This window comes from Callorhinus ursinus, unplaced genomic scaffold, assembly GCF_003265705.2.
Source record: "Callorhinus ursinus isolate GAN/ISIS: 27379988/994484 unplaced genomic scaffold, GSC_fseal_2.0 scaffold10, whole genome shotgun sequence".
NCBI lineage: Eukaryota > Metazoa > Chordata > Mammalia > Carnivora > Otariidae > Callorhinus > Callorhinus ursinus.
In genome coordinates this window covers 19986878-20003708 of record NW_027397072.1, presented here as the reverse complement: position 1 = coordinate 20003708, position 16831 = coordinate 19986878, and the positions used below count along the sequence as shown (strand labels likewise).

General features: G+C 38.5%; 1 long non-coding RNA gene across 1 annotated transcript in view; it reads right to left on the bottom strand.

Annotated features, from left to right (window-relative positions):
* Positions 1–15474, bottom strand: part of LOC112820821 (uncharacterized) — a 43449-nt gene extending 27975 nt beyond the window's left edge. Inside the window, exons 1-2 of the long non-coding RNA XR_003207257.2 lie at positions 15374–15474; positions 8463–8607 (exon numbers count right to left, since the gene is read on the bottom strand). This is a non-coding gene — a long non-coding RNA (uncharacterized lncRNA). The remainder of the gene's footprint in view (positions 1–8462; positions 8608–15373) is intronic.
* Positions 15475–16831: the final 1357 nt, after the last annotated feature.

Below are 16831 nucleotides of genomic sequence, written 5' to 3'. Positions count from 1 at the left end.
CCCAGATGTCCAGAAGCTGAGCATCCCAGGCATCACCTGTTTCCACACGTTTCGGTAAGGGGCATATTATGGGTCAGGTGGTGTGAGCACTTTTAGTTGGGTATTCTGTTGCTTTGGGCCAACGTCATTCGTAAATGATACAGATCCCCTCAAATTTCTGACTTGTGGTGGCCAGACTAAATACCACACAACTAAATTGGGAGGTTATATATTTGCCTAACAAAGCCTGAAACAAAGGACCGACTTTCTGAAAGTCATTCTTGCAGAACAACTATTTCTTAATCTGTCCTATTTGTTTAAATCTGATCTGGTGTTTCCCCCTGCCCGCCAAGTAATTCAAGCCAGACTTTTTTCCCCCCTACCATTTCCTTTGGAAAGCCATTAAAGAAATGTATTGGTAAGATGACATTCCCTCACAGCTGACACCTGTCCTCCTGTTTCAAACACGGCAATCAGTACAATTTGCAGAAAGAAGTTCTGAGCTCATGATAAGGAAGAGCCTTTGCTCAAAGCCAAAGCGAAGACAAACAGGCAGCTCCGGAGGGTGGTGGCAGATGGTGGACCTCACCCGCAGAGGAGCTGAAGAATAAACAGAATGACAGGACTTTGTAAAGGAAATTTAAGTGTCAGATGGAATTAGACAAAATAATCTTCAAGGTTCCTCTCAACTCTGAGATTCAAGGATTGTCTGTTCTTCAATCTCAAATCTTAAAACTGAAATATGCCTTTTTTTTTGTTTGACTCTGCAAAACTGTTTTTATTACCATCTTCTCTCCGTAAAGATCTGATAGATACTCCCCTTTTTTTTTTTCTGCTTTCCGACTGCCTACTCCTCACCCTTAATGTTATGTAGCCCACACTCTAAACCCCACCTCTGGACTAAACGTGTTCTTTTACTAATGACTGAAGATTTAAGCCAAATCCAACACTTTTCTTAATCTTTAAAAAACTAGATAATTAGTTTATTTCTGCAAATGCTACAAAGAATCAACATGCATTTTTAGAATTCTCATTCTTGTATATATGCCTGCAATATTAGCATCTGATGGAGTTGCTTGCTGTCCTTGGTGTCTTTGTTCCTTGCTGCCCATAGCTTTCTTGGTTCTCACGTATGCCTTGCATGATTTTTGTTCCCAGTTTTACTGAGACCTTATTGACATATAACACATATAAGTTCAAGGTACAATGTGATGATTTGATCCATGTAAATAATGCAAAATGATTACCACAATAAGATTAGTTAACACCTCCAGCCCCTCACATAATTACCTTTGGTGTGTGTGTGTGTGGTGAGAACATAAGATCGACTGTCTTCACCTGCAGGTATATAGTATAGTACTGTTCATTAGAGTCCCCACACTATCCATTAGATCCCCAGAACTTACTCACCTTAGAGGTGGAAGTCTGTCCCCTTCTTAATCTTCATATTGTCTGGATCGTCTGCTGCATCTGACACTGTTTCCCAACCCCTACTTGAAATTCTCTCCTTCCTTCCATGACATTCCAGGCACCTGAGGGTTGTTTTTTCCCTTCGTAGTCCTTATCGAGATATAACTGAATCATCTGAGGAAGCTTTTAGAATTTACACACATCCAAGCTGTAGTCCAGGATTCAGGGAGTCAAATATGGGGTGCCTTTGTCCCAACATCCCGTGTTTTTAGAGGATACATTTCCCTTAATCCTTCTCCCATCTATTCTGGTTTGTAAGTAGGGAAGAGATAGAGGATGGCCGTTAGAGTACCAAATCCTGTTCAGGATTACACAGTTCAATTTAGATTTTAAATGACTGAGGAAAAAGGCTTGGCATGTGCTATTAAAAAGTGACCAAGGGGAACTTCTCAAAAGGGAAAACAAAAAACAAAACAAACAATCAAACAAAACAAAAAAAACACTAAGCATAAGGAAAAGAATGATAAATTAAGCTATGTTAAAATTAATAACTTCTGTTTATCAAAAGACACCATTAAGAGAATGGAAAGGTAAGCCACGGAGTGGGGAATCATATTGGTACCACATATTATTGAAAAGAGACAAGGAAGGAAGGGAGGGAGGGAGGGAGGGAGGGAGGAAGGAAGGAAGGAAGGAAGGAAGGAAGGAAGGAAGGAAGGAAGGAAGGAAGGACTTACAAATCAGTAAGAAAAATATGGGCAACCCAATGGGGATTCATGAAGAATTCTAGAAATTGCCCATGAGCGAGCCAACCTCAGACATTGACAAGCTCTCCGGTTTGCAAAGCCATCTCTCAAAAATGTCAGTGAAGTAAACTTTGTTACTCTTCGTCCTGCCTTCGCCCCAGCCCTGTGCTCATCTCTACCCTGGCTCCTTGCAGAGTTACTAACAACAAGCACATAGTTTAGAGGTTGCAGAGCAGGAGAGTGAGAAAGAGAAAAGCTCTATACACAGACTTGTATCGGTGGCAGGTGCCAGCGGGGAAAAGATTTAATTACTGAGTTGAAGCTATGTTTTAGTGATGTTTTCACCTGGTGTGTAATTCTAGGTTAGCAGCTGTTTACTTCAGCACATTAAAGATATCATTCCTTAATCTTTTGGCTTCTATAACCGCTGCTGAGAATTCAGCAGTCGGTCTAACCATTGCTTCTTTGAAGGTAAACTGTCCTTTTTCCTCTGGTGGCTCTTAATATTTTGTCATGGCCTATGGTTTTCTTCGCTTCCCTATGGTGCGTCTGTGGTGGCTTGCTTTCTATGATGCTCCTTGCAATTTATTGGGCTTCTGTGGGTTGATGTCTACAGCCGAAAAATTCCAGCTGTTATCTCCTTAAATGTTGCTTCTGTTCCATTCTCTTTTACTTCTTTTTTAAGTTCTCCAGCTGAATGTTCATTGTATTCTCTTTTTTCATTCTTTTTTTCTCTTTATGCTTCATTCTGAAAGGTTTCATCTGATCTTTGTCAGAATTCTTTCTTAATTGTGTCTAATTTGTTCTTAAATGCATCCACTGATTTAATTTAGGTTACTTGATTTTTTTTTTTTTTTTACTATTTGAGTTTCTATTTGGTTCTTTTTCAAGTCTATGTCATTTTCTTATATGTTAGAGTTTTCTGCTAAAATATTCATACTTCACTTGTATCTACTTGAACTTGGTAAGCATAATTGCTTTACAGTCTGTATTTGGAATCCCTGAGGGTCTATTTCTGCAGTTTGATTTATTTTTCTTGTTCATAGTGTTTTATCATCTTGTATACCTGGTTATTTTTTTCCTATGTCCTGATAATTGTATTTTTAATTAAAAATAATTTTAGACCTACTATGATATTCTATTTCTCCAAAGAGAATTTTTTTAAAGATTTATTTCATTTTAAAAAGAGAGAGAGAGAACATGAGCAGGAGGGGCAGGGGGGAGAGAGAGAGAGAGAATCTCAAGCAGACTCTGTGCTGAACACAGAGCCTCATGCAGGGCTTAATCTCATGACCTTGAGATCACGACCTGAGCTGAAACTAAGAGACGCTCACCCGACTGTGCCACCCAGGTGCCCCATCCAAAGAAAATTTTTATTGCTTCTACCAGGCACTTGAAGGCACCAACATTCCAATATTACCCTAATCCCATTTCAGGCTTGAGATTTTCCAGGCCACCCAGATGATTCAGAGAGACTACAGTACATGCAAGGGCTGGCTAACTTCCAATTCACTCTTATTTCTAGTGTCTGTCAGCCTCAACTCAGTCTCAACTCAACTTAGGCTTGTCTCCCTAGCCCTAACAGGGCTGTTAAACCTCTCAACCACCTGCTCTGGATCACCACACATCCTCGGGACAAAATGACACCAGTACCATGCTCATCTTTATGGATTTTCATCTTCTCCAGGAACTTAACCTGGTAATTCCTCACTATTTGTTAGTTTGCTATTTCTAGAAAGGTGATTTTATATTTTGTTCAGCATTTTAGTTGTCTTCAGTGGGAGGATTTTTCTAAATGACTTAACTTATCATTCCTGGAAGTGGAAGACTAACCTTAATTTTTCATCTCCTACTTACCATCCTGTGACTTTTTGAGGAAGCACAGACATAGTGAGACAATGAAAGTTGGGGGTTTGGTATTACCCTCTCCATTAATTTGTTGTGTGGTTTACCTAACATTTGACCCTCAATTTTGTGGAAGCAAATTAAAATTAACACATGCCCCCAAATTCTTTACAGAAATTTAAGGAAAATGTTCAAGGGAATTAAACAATACATATATCACTGAGGCCTGAAAGAATTTTTGTGCTCTTCTCCAAAATGGCTTAGTCTGTGCTGGTAAACATAGCAAATGGACAACCTTATAAACTAAACCAAAAAAATTTTGATTACCGGGCGCCTGGGTGGCTCAGTTGGTTAAGCAACTGCCTTCGGCTCAGGTCATGATCCTGGAGTCCTAGGATTGAGTCCTGCAACAGGCTCCCTGCTCAGCAGGGAGTCTGCTTCTCCCTCTGACCCTCCCCCCTCTCATGTGCTCTCTCTCTCTCATTCTCTCAGATAAATAAATAAAATCTTTAAAAAAATTTTTTTTGATTACCTAATTATTCAGATTTAATCCAGATCTTAAAGAGGATTACATTTGATCCTGTTTTGTATTAGTCCCAGGTGACATATTTTTTCTATTGGGCTTTCTTCTAGATCATGAAATAATCTATGAAAAAATAAGAATCCCCTTGCTGTCAAATATTTTTGATAAGAGCTGTTTTACTCACACAAATATGGAGCTTTCAAATCTGTATGAATGTCAAAGATTATAAATTACGTTTTGGATAATTGTGGAAAGTTTAAAACATGGCTAATGTGAGATGGTACTGTAAATGTGTTAACTGGAATAGACTAGGTTATGCTGCAGGATTAACTAATCCCCAACTTCCACTGATGTAACCCACAAAAGTTTACATTTCACTGACAAAAAGCTGGCTGCAGGTACTGGGGCTCTTCCTGACACCTCCCTTCCAAGCGCGCCCGACATCCAGGCTGTTCCATCTTGTAGTTACACCATCTCCAGGTCTAGCTTCTCCTGTTGTGGCGGCAGGAAAAGAGAGAAGCATCAAGAACTAAAAAGTGCTCTTCCCTTTATTCTTTGTCCCAGAAGTGACACATGTCGCTTCTACTCGCAGCTCACTTGTCATAACTCATCACATAGACCCGTCTAACTGCAAGGGAGCTAGGAAATATATGGGAGCACATGGATATTCAGTGACTAATAAATTATAATAAATTACTTCACTTTAAATATGATTGAACTTAACATGAACTCCTTGAAATATTTCCAAGGAAGAGTTATTCCTGAAATAATAGGAAATCCATGGTGTGATTTCCAGTATTTGAAAAAGCAGGTCCTCTGCTGTGTCTCCCCCCACAATGGTTAATTTTTTAGGAGGTTCTGACAGCCTCAAACATAAAACACAGCATGGAGCTTCGTTTATTCTTGGATAGTTGCCTTATATTTAAAAGGAAGGAATTGGACTGATTGATCTCTAACGTCACTTAAGAGCCCTCGAAAACACTGTTTAACATCTCCAAAGTTATTTTTTATTTTAACTTGGAATAATTCTTTTTCAGAATTCTGTTTTTTTAACTAAAACTTTAACTATGCACCAGCCCCTTGGGGATAAAAAAAATTGTTTTTGATAAGTGAACTAGAGCTCTTATGCATCTGGTTTTTGTCACACGGGATTTCTATCCAAGGACCTTCCCCTTTTTTTTTTCTTTTTAATGAAGGTATTTTGTTAGGCAGCATAGTTAAAAAACGGAATTACCATTCCTCAGGTGCAATGGCAAGATGTGAGATCAGATTATTCAAAAAAAAGTTAACATGACCTTATGTCATTAAAACTTCACTCTCCATATATAACTTAGCACATCTGAGTTCTAGTAAGAGAATTTTGCTAAATTTGTTAATAATGTTTCCTGTGTTCTGTTTATTGGTAAGAGACTGAGAGACTATTGGTGATAGTCTCTGGACTTGTGGTTGAAAAATCAGATCCTATAGGGTCTAAACAGGTCGACGAAGCAGATACGTGGTGTTTGTGAGGACAGTCAAGAATGGGAGCGAACTTGTTTAAAGTGAGGATCCAGTGTCAGCATGTTGTTGTTAGGCAAGAATTTGGGACCAGTGTTGCCAGATCTTCCAAATTAGGAATGAAGGATAGAGAGAAGTGAAGAAGGTAAAGAGGCCGCTGGCTTAGAATAGAAGAGGCAAGGGATTGTTGCAGGGAGGGAGAAAAGCTACATCTCACTTCGGACTCTTGGCTTCCCTCTCTCACTCAAGCAATTTCTTCCGTAGGCAAGGTTAAAGAGAGAGAAACCAGGAAAGCAAAGTCTGCGGGATACATGAAAGTAAAATTTAAAACAGCAACACAGCTCTCAGAAGTCAAGGCCTGAAGACAAAAGAGGCAAGGATTAATAACAATAGGAATGGTAAGAGTAGTAAGGAACAGTTATTACACTAACAAGGTGATGCATCGTGGGCCCCTAGGTAGTCTACACAAGAAGATGATTCAAGGTGGGAGCTGGCCACAACACAACCATGTGATTAGAAGGCTGGGGCTTTGGGCCACATGATACCAGCCTGATTTCCAGGGAAGGGAGAGAGAGATTGAGTTCTACCATGTGGGCAATAATTCAATCAATCATACCTGTGTAATGAAGCCCCAGTAAAAATTCTGGGCACTGAAGCTCCGAGAAGCTTCTCTGCTTGACAATACTCTTTGGGTATTGTCACACTTAAATGCTGGGAGGGTAACACATCCTGAGGACGATGGAAGCTTTGCATTTAGAACTCACCCACACTGAGCTCCATCTGTATCTTCCTTTGGCTGGTTCTAATTTGTATCCCTTGCCAAAAATAAATGTGATTATGAGTTTAATAGCTCTCAGAGAGTTCTGTGGTCTTTCTAGCAAATTATCAAACCTCAGGCTAGTCATGGGTACCTCTGAATTTATAGCCCGCTGATCTGAAGTGAGGGTGGCCCTGGGAACCTCCAAACTTTATACTGGTGTCTAAATGTGGGCAGGCTTCCAGGGACTGTGCCCTCTGACTGTGGGGTTTGCTAAACTCCTCTGCATGTGCTCAAGAGATTGTTATGATGACAGAATAACACAAAGAGGGTAAGTAATCTGCCTGAGGTCACACAGGGCGTAAGAGGAAAAGCTTGGATTCAAACATGGACATTGCAACCACCGCATTATATTGTTGCTCCGTTACCTCAAACTCAATGGAAAGAACATCTAATAGCACCTTGGAAAAGGTTTGCTTAGACCTGTTTTCAAATGCACTGTGATACACAGTAAGAATCTGTATTTCATAGGACTGCTCATTATACACACATACGCACACCTGAAACAAAATGTGACACGCTCTGACCTTTTCTAAACTCAATTATTTGTGTTTTCTAAATGCTATAAACCTACCATTCGATTTCCTATCAAGAATTTTGCACCAGCAGTGTAAAAATAGTACTTTCCAATCCTGGTTTTAAATTAGAATAACCTGGAGAATTTTTCAAGAAAAATGCAAAACCCAGGCTCCGCCCCTAGAGATTTTAATCCAATTAGTCTAGGATGGAGGTAGGGCATCAACATTTTGTGTTTTTAAAGTCTCTGGGTACTTCTAATGTACGGCCAGGAGTTGAGAACACTGTTCAAAAATATTATCTACATGCGATTTCAAGCCAATGCTTTAAGGAATAAATACGCTCTTTTATTTTAAAATGAAAATGCATGGCTAAATATGGTGACCCGGATCCCCTGAAGCTCACTTTCATAGCTATGGTACCTGTGGTAGTCTTATACCTAAAGTGCAAAAGCAACCGTTTGAGCAATTAAGAAATAAACATGAGAGGGGTGCCAGGGTGGCTCAGTCGTTAAGCGTCTGCCTTCAGCTCAGGTCATGATCCCAGGGTCCTGGGATCGAGCCCCGCATCGGGCTCCCTGCTCGGCAGGAAGCCTGCTTCTCCCTCTCCCACTCCCCCTGCTTATGTTCCCTCTCTCGCTGTCTCTCTCTCTGTGTGTCAAATAAATAAATAAAATCTTTAAAAAAAAAAAAAGAAAAATATGAGAACAGACTCTATAACTCTAAAGACATGTAGTAACACATTGGTGACTTTTCATTTAAAAGAGACTTTATTAATTATTAAGAAGAGAAAAAATATTTTCATATTATACAATTATAATTATGTGCATAATCTTTAGTTATATGTAAGTATATATAATCTTATATATTATATAAAATATAATTTATAAATTTGTAATGTATAAAAATATATAACATATTTTAAAATATGTATTAATACAACTGATATTAATAATATATAGATAATAGATAATAGATATATTACCATATAATGCCAAATTATTTTCCCAAGTTACTGTCTCAATTTACACTCCCAGTAGCAAAGTATTAGAGTTTGCATTGTTCTGTGCATTGCCAACACTCAGTATTGGACATTAATTTTTGCCAGCCTGATGGATATAAACTTGTACCTGAATGTATCTTTTCCTTGAAAATAATGAGGTTGAGCATTTTTCCATGTGTTTATTGTCTAATTGGGTTTTCTCTTCTGTGAAGTTCCTGTTCTGGTCTTTTGCCCATTTTGGTAACTTCTTACACGACAGCCTATGAAATCCTCTGAAAGCAAAATATGACATGGTGAGAAATCCAAAAGTATGTTTGTATGGAATTCCTTAATGTTTTTAGGTGATCATTCTAAATATACTGAATTTGTAAATTTAAGTCAGGCTATTGAAAATTATCCAAGGGGTTCCTGGCTGGTTGTTGGAGGAGCATGTGACTCCCAATCTCAGGGTTGTGAGTTCGAGCCCCACACTGGGTATAGAGATTGCTTAAAAATAAAATCTTAAGGGGCTCCTGGGTGACTCAGTCGTTAAGCGTCTGCCTTTGGCTCAGGTCATGATCCCAGGGTCCTGGGATCGAGCCCCGCATCAGGAAAATGATCCAAACTACCCACCTATCGCCAGGGCTTCCTGCTTTTTTCCATCCCAAATGTCCCTTTTATTTTAAAGATTTTTATTTATTTATTTGAGAGAGAGAATGAGAGAGAGAGAGAGCAATGAGAGGGGGGAGGGTCAGAGGGAGAAGCAGACTCCCCACTGAGCAGGGAGCCCAATGCGGGACTCGATCCTGGAACCCCAGGATCATGACCTGAGCTGAAGGCAGACGCTTAACCGACTGAGCCACCCAGGTGCCCCCAAATGTTCCTTATGACTGGGCTACATTTTTCTAGGAGGATCTCATAGTGGGATCACATGCAAGGCCCTGTGTTTACTGCAGGACATAAACTTAGGTAGAGAAGAAAAACTTCTGGCAAAACCAAACATTGTGGAGGAAAACAGATGAGGATATGATTGGAAAGTAGCTTGCCAAATTGAGTTTTCTTTATGCATCCACTTTCCTGACAGAGGATGAAGGTAAAGGTACAGACGTGAGTAGTGCAAATGAAAATCCTAATGCAAATAACAGTGACTTCAGGAATAGAGCTAAAGCATTAAGAAAGGAAGACTCACCTGACTGGGTCACATCCATAATAAATTAATCCCATTAATCATGTCTGTAGGGCACCTGGGTGGCTCAGATGGTTAAGCGTCTGCCTTCGGCTCAGGTCATGATCCCAGAGTCCTGGGATCAAGTCCCACATCAGGCTTCCTGCTCCTTGGGAGCCTGCTTCTCCCTCTGCCTCTCTCTCTCTCTCTCTCTGTCTCTCATGAATAAATAAATAAAATCTTTTAAAAAAATCATGTCTGTAATGATAGAACTACTGGGCTCCTTCCCCCGTTTAAGATTCCACCCCATTCTTTACAACCATTTCCTTGCATAAAGCTCAACTCCTTCATCCTGCTAACCCTCCAGTTCTCTCACCCAGCAAACCCCAACCCTACTGGTATTCTTTAAATAAAATATTATGTCTTTTCCCAAAAATGTTATGATTTAGTGTATTCTAAGGAGCTTTTTATAATTTGATTATTTCCCCCATTTCTTCAAACTCCTTAAAAGTTTTAAATTTTGTCTGTTTATACAGTCGTGTGTGTGTGTATGTGTGATAATCTATTTCAGTGAAGAAGTATGCTGTAGGGAAATACTTTGAAATATATTATCAGTGTTTCCACATTGCTGTGGTTTTCATTCAAAACCCTCTGTCACATTAATTTTTAAAGGCTCATCAACATAAAAGGAGGTGATTTACTTGATTATTTCTGAGCTTACCTTATCTTACCTTATTAACTGCTTGTCGATTCTATTTCACTATAAAAAGACAAATATTTCTGTTTTCATTGTTTTAGGGAAAAGCAACTCTAAATCTGAGAACTGTCCAGAGAAGGCAATTGTGCGCTCTAAGATAAGGGGAGACTGGAGCCAGATGAGCCGGTTCTGGTGGAGAGAGCTCCTGTCTGGCCTCCCACAGTGAGCTGACTGCCAATGGCAATGACCTTGAAATCTGGGGAAAATCTAATTCTGCTGAATCAGAGAACCTTTCTAAGACAAGAGAATGTGATGTTCCCAGCCACAAAAAAGAAAAAAAAAAACCTGCTCTTCCTGGATTTCCAGTGTTCTGGGGACCACAGTCCTCCTCCTCCCTCCCACTTTATCCAGGGAAACTTCTAAACATAATGGATACCTTGGGTTTATCTAGGCTAGACTAATATAATTAGACTGCTTTTTGAAATAAAGATAAAAATCAATAGCTCAGTTAAGTTCCAAAGGTAGTAAGTCTTTAAGCCCTAAAGAAGGCTAGAAAAAGGGGCGCCTGGGTGGCTCAGTTGGTTAAGTGTCTGCCTTCCACTCAGATCATGATCCCGGGATTTGGGGATCCAGCCCCAAGTCAGGCTCCCTGCTCAGCGGGGAGTCTGCTTCTCCCTCTGCCCTTCACCCTGCTCATTCTTTCTCTCAAATAAATAAATAAAATCTTTAAAAAAAAAAAAAGGCAAGAAAAAAATCCTAAAGATGCTAGGTCAGAGAAGAATCCGGGAATTCCTAAAATACAAGGGGACTCTGCCTCAGACAAATGATAAGCTAGAGCCCTCTACCTATGTCATTCTGATACTATATCAGAGTCACGAACTCACTGAAATCAGGAATTCTTTTTAGTGGACATGAGTTTATTTTCCCAACCTGTGATTTGGAAAAATTTCAAGCTTACAGAAAGTGACAAGAGTAGAACAAATACTCTATACACAATTCATCTAGAATCACTAATAGTTGACATTTTGTCATGTTTGCTTTATCTTACTCTTTCCATACACTCTTTCTTTCTCTCCTTTTTTCCTTTTTCCCTTCCTTCCTTCTCTCCATGGATCATTTATTTTAGTTAGTTACAGACTGTTGTGACACTTCACCCCTAAATCTCACAGATGTTTCTTCTTTTTTTTTTAATTTTTAAAAATATTTTATTTATTTAAGTAATCTCTATACCCCAACGTGGAGCTTGAACTCATGACCCCAAGATCAAGAGTCGGATGCTCTTCCAACTGAGCCAGCCAGGTGCCACTCACAGATGTTTCTTCTAAGAACAAGGACAAACTCCTACAACCATTATACAATTATCACATTGAGGAAATTTTGCACCAATACGAAACTATTATCTAATATACAGCCCATATTAAATTTCCCTAATTATTCAAATAATGTGTATCTTAGTTGTTGGTTTTTTCAATCCAGGAAAGCACGATGAATTCAGGATCTTTTTTAAAACAAAGAAATAATGACAGAGAAAGAAAAATAATTTAACTCTAAAAGTCATACTGGGAGCAGTGAAACTTTTCTTACTTGCAAACAAAATTAACACTGATGACTATGATATATAGTTGGTCAAAAATACATCTATAAGATGTAATAACCACACTCACCTGGAATAGGGTCCTGAAAACTTTACTACTGAATAGCACTAAAATAGAAAACATTTAATTTTAACAAGCATTTACCATTTGCCTTATTCTTTTTATGTATAGAGACTGAATAGAGTATCTTATATACCATTTCTATAGTTTTTTAAAGTCAATGAGATAAAGTAAAGCAACATAAAAGTCCTGTTTGATGAAGGAAATGGTATTGTAAAAATAAACAAAAACAACCAAAAAAAGGCACCTCATTTTTTATTTTTATTTTTATTTTAGATTTTATTTATTAATTTGACAGAGACACAGCGGGAGAGGGAACACAAGCAGGGGGAGTGGGAGAGGGAGAAGCAGGCTTCCCTCTGAGCAGGGAGCCCGATGCAGGGCTTGATCCCAGGACCCTGGAATCGTGACCTGAGCCGAAGGCAGATGCTTAACGACTGGGCCACCCAGGCACCCCGCAACCTCACTTTTTAAAGTGACACTTAGAGCAGATCTTTAACAAATTCCGTGTTATTTTCCTTGGCTGTGAAGCTGTATAAATGAGCTCTTTCTAATCACATGTAGTGATCACAAGTAGTGGGTCATAGTCTCCAAATCCCAAAAGGTATCAACAATTTTGGAGATGAAAGGATAAGGGAAAAAAATAACAATCAGTGTGACCTATAAAATTGTGTTTATCAAAGAAAGATCAAAAATAAAAATTGGAGTTATGTATCAAGTTAAATTTACAAAATAGATGATGTAGCATTCAATATTCTCTGTGAAAATAAACTATCTCTTTTTTTAAGATTTAATTTATTTGTTTTAGAGAGAGAGAGAGAGCACACATGCAAGCAGGGGGAGGGGCTAAAGGAGAGGGAGAGAGAGAATCCCAAGCAGGCTCTGAGCTGAGCCTCACACAGGGCTCGATCCCACCACCCTGAGATCATGATTTGAGCCAAAATCAAGAGTTGGATGCTTGGGGTACCTGGGTGGCTCAGTCGGTTAAGCCTCTGACTCTTGGTTCCAGCTCAGGTCATGATCTCAGGGTCTTGAGATCAAGCCCCGAGTAGAGCTTTGCACTCAGTGGGGAGTCTACCTCTCTCTCTCTCTCCCTCTTCCCTCCCCCCACTCACGCACTCTCTCTCTCTCTCTAAAATAAATAAATAAATACAATCTTTAAAAAAAAAAAAACAAGAAAAATTCTCTAAAAAAAAGAGAGAGAGAGACACTTAACTGACTGAACCACCCAGGTGCTCCAGAAATGAACTATCTTTAAAAATAGATTGCATATTAATGAATTTAATAGGAATAAGGAAATATGAAAATGCTAACCCCCTAAAAGCTAGATTAGATATAATTATTATCAGACAAAATAGACTTTAAGGCAAAACCATTACTAAGTATAAAGAGGGTAACTTCATAATGATAAAAGATTTTACTCACCAGGGAGATATAACAATTTTAAATTTATATGCACTTTATAACATAAGCTGGAAGTATATAAAACAAAACAAAAAGACATAACAGAGAAGGAGACAAAACAGAAATCATTGTGATGGATTTTAATGTACTTCTTTCATTAATTCCAGGTAGATTATAGATCTAACTGTGAAGGCAAAACAATAAAGCTTTTAGAAGGTGATTTAGGATAATAATTTCATGAACTTGAGGTAGAAATCAATTTCTTTAAAAAGATGCAAATATTTTTTTAAAAAGATGCAAATATTTCCTACCAAGACATAGGAACAGCACATTGACCATAAAAGAGAAAAAATTTAATAAATTTGACCAAATTAAAATGAGGAATTTTTGCTTATCAGAATACATAAAGTGAGAAAAAGTGTAAAATATTAAAAAAAAAGTGAGAAAAAACAAGCCACATAATAGGAAAAGATATTTGCAATACATACAACTAACAAAAGGTTTATACTGATAACCTATAAAGAACTCCGGGCGCCTGGGTGGCTCAGTTGGTTAAGCGACTGCCTTCGGCTCAGGTCATGATCCTGGAGTCCCGGGATCGAGTCCCACATCGGGCTCCCTGCTCAGCAGGGAGTCTGCTTCTCCCTCTGACCCTCTTCCCTCTCGTGCTCTCTATCTCTCATTCTCTCTCTCTCTCAAATAAATAAATAAAATCTTAAAAAAAAAACCTATAAAGAACTCCTATGAAGTCAAAAAGAAAAAGCTGAAGACCTAATAGGAAAATGGTCAAACATTTGACAAGTCTCTTTACAAACAGGAAACATAAATGGTTAACGTTAGAACATATGAAAAGATGTTCAATTTGATTAGTAATCAGGGAAATGTAAATTAAAACCACTGTGAGATACCATTACCCAGCTACCAGCTTGCCAAAACTTTAAAATCAGACAATGCCAAATGCTGGTGAGCATGGAACAGCAGGGATGCTTAGCGCATGGTATTTATATTACCAAATTTTAAGACATATCCCCCTAGAGATCCAGAAATTCTACTCCATATTATAGATCCTGGAGAAAGTCACATGCAGAGGCACCAAGACATATGACCAAGAATGTGCATAGTAGCATTGCTTGTGATAGCAATAGGAATGACTCAACTATCCATCAACAACTGAATGGATAAATAAAGTGTGGTATAAGTATACAATAGAATATTACTTAGAAAGTAAAAAAAGAAGTAATCAAATAAGCAATATATGATATAATATATTCTATATGTATTATAGATTATATAGATTATATAACATAAACTTTTATTTATATTAAATAATATCTAATATTTATATAGATATATGTACATATAATACATTTATAAATATATAAAATTAAATAGAAAATAGAAGAGCATCAAAGCTAAAAGTTTAGTCTTTGAAAAGACAAACCTCTTTAAAGACCAATCAAGGCAAAAAGAGAAGATACAAATAATATTGGAAATAAAAATAGAGGATATAACCATGGCTGCAGAAGAGACTTTAAAGATAGGAAGATATTTTTGAACAATTTTTTAAAAGAAATAGTTTGAGCAACTTTTCGTCAATGAATTTGAAAATAGAAAAATATGGCTTACTAAAACTGATTCAGGAAAAAACAGAAAACCTGAAGGATTTTTATAAGAAACAGAATCAGCTTAAATTATTCCTATAAAAGAAAACAACAGACCCAGACAATTTTAGCAGTGAGTTCTCTCAATAACCCAAGAAGCAAATAATTTCAGCCTTATACAAACTATTCCAGAGACTAAAAAGGAGAAACACACCCAACTCACCTTATGAGGCTAATTTTACTTCAACATCAAAAAACTTACTGAGACTACATGATAGGAAAATTACAAACTAAACTCATTCAAACATTGAAGCAAATATCCTAAACAAAACGTTAGGAAAAGGAATCTGGCAATACACGAAATGATAATACACCACATCTAAGTTGGGTTTAACTCAAGAACGCAAGAGGAGTGTATCAGTTACCTATTTTATTATTTCTCACGGTACTATGGGTTGGCTGGGCTGGTCTTGCCCCGGTTATTTTCATGGCTGCAGTCAGCTGAGAGTTCAGCTGGGGGTGGATGACCTTACTCACCTATCTGGGACCTCATTTGCGATGTCTGGAATGGCTGGGATTCTGGGCCTCTCTCTCCATGAAGGCTATCCTGAGCTTTTCCATGCTGAGAGAAGTGTTCTAAGAGGGAGAGAACAAAGGAACAAAATCCCTTGAGGGGTCAGAAATCACTGTGTTTCTTCTGCCACATTCTAATAAAACAAAACACAGGCCAAAGCAGATTCAAGGGGAAGGGGACTCTACCTCTTGAGGAGATGAATGGCAAAGTCACATGGCAAAAGAATACAAAGGATGGGAGGAATGTTGTAACCATCTCTGCAAACAATCTAAACATTGGTTTTAATATTAGAAAATCAATGGGCACCTGGGTGGCTCAGTTGGTTAAGCGACTGCCTTCGGCTCAGGTCATGATCCTGGAGTCCCGGAATCGAGACCCGCATCGGGCTCCCTGCTTGGCGGGGAGTCGGCTTCTCCCTCTGACCCTCTTCTCTCTCATGCTCCTATCTTTCATTCTCTCTCTCTCAAATAAATAAATAAAATCTTTAAAAAAAATTAGAAAATCAATTATAATATACCATGTTAAGAGCCAGAAAGCAACATATACGTATATAAAACCTTCTTTTCAATATGTGCAGAAAAGGCATTTAGTAAAATCCAATACCCATTGAAGATTTCAACAAAAACACTGCCATAAGAAAACAAGGAAGAGAATTTTCTTAACCTGATAACATGTCTCTACCCCAAAAAATCTACTCTGAATGTTACTGTAATCATAACATAACATAATAAAAAAAAGAAAGAAAGAAAGAAAATATTCCCTGTAAGACCAGGAAGAAAACAAGTGTGTCTTGTATCATTACCATTTCTAATTTACCTTACCGTTCTGGAGTCCTTAGCTCACACAATCATATAAAATAAATAAGCAAATAAGAATTGGAAAGGAAGAAATGAAACCTTCAATGAAACCTCCTTTTTTTTCTTTTTAAAGATTTTACTTATTTATTTGACAGCGAGAGAGACAGCAAGAGAGGGAACACAAGCAGGGGGAGTGGGAGAGGGAGAAGCAGGCTCTCCGCTGAGCAGGGAGCCCGATGCGGGGCTCGATCCCAGGACCCTGGGATCATGACCTGAGCTGAAGGCAGCCGCCTAATGACTGAGCCACCCAGGCGTCCCGGGTGCATCTCTTAAAAAAAAAAAAAAAAAAAAACGTAAGTGGAACAGTTAGCTTACAGTGGAAAATAGCAAAATTCTGCTCTTTTGATCCTCATTCCCAAATTTCCCCTCCTCTTTTTTTTTTAAATTTTTTTATTTGAGAGAGAGAGAGATGGAGAGAACAAGTGTGAGAGGCAGAGGGGGAAGCAGACTCCCTGTGGAGCAGGGAGTCCGATGCGGGACTCGATCCCAAGACCCTGGGATTATGACGTGAACCAAAGGCAGACGCTTAACCAACTGAGCCACGCAGCAGGTGCCCCCTCCAAA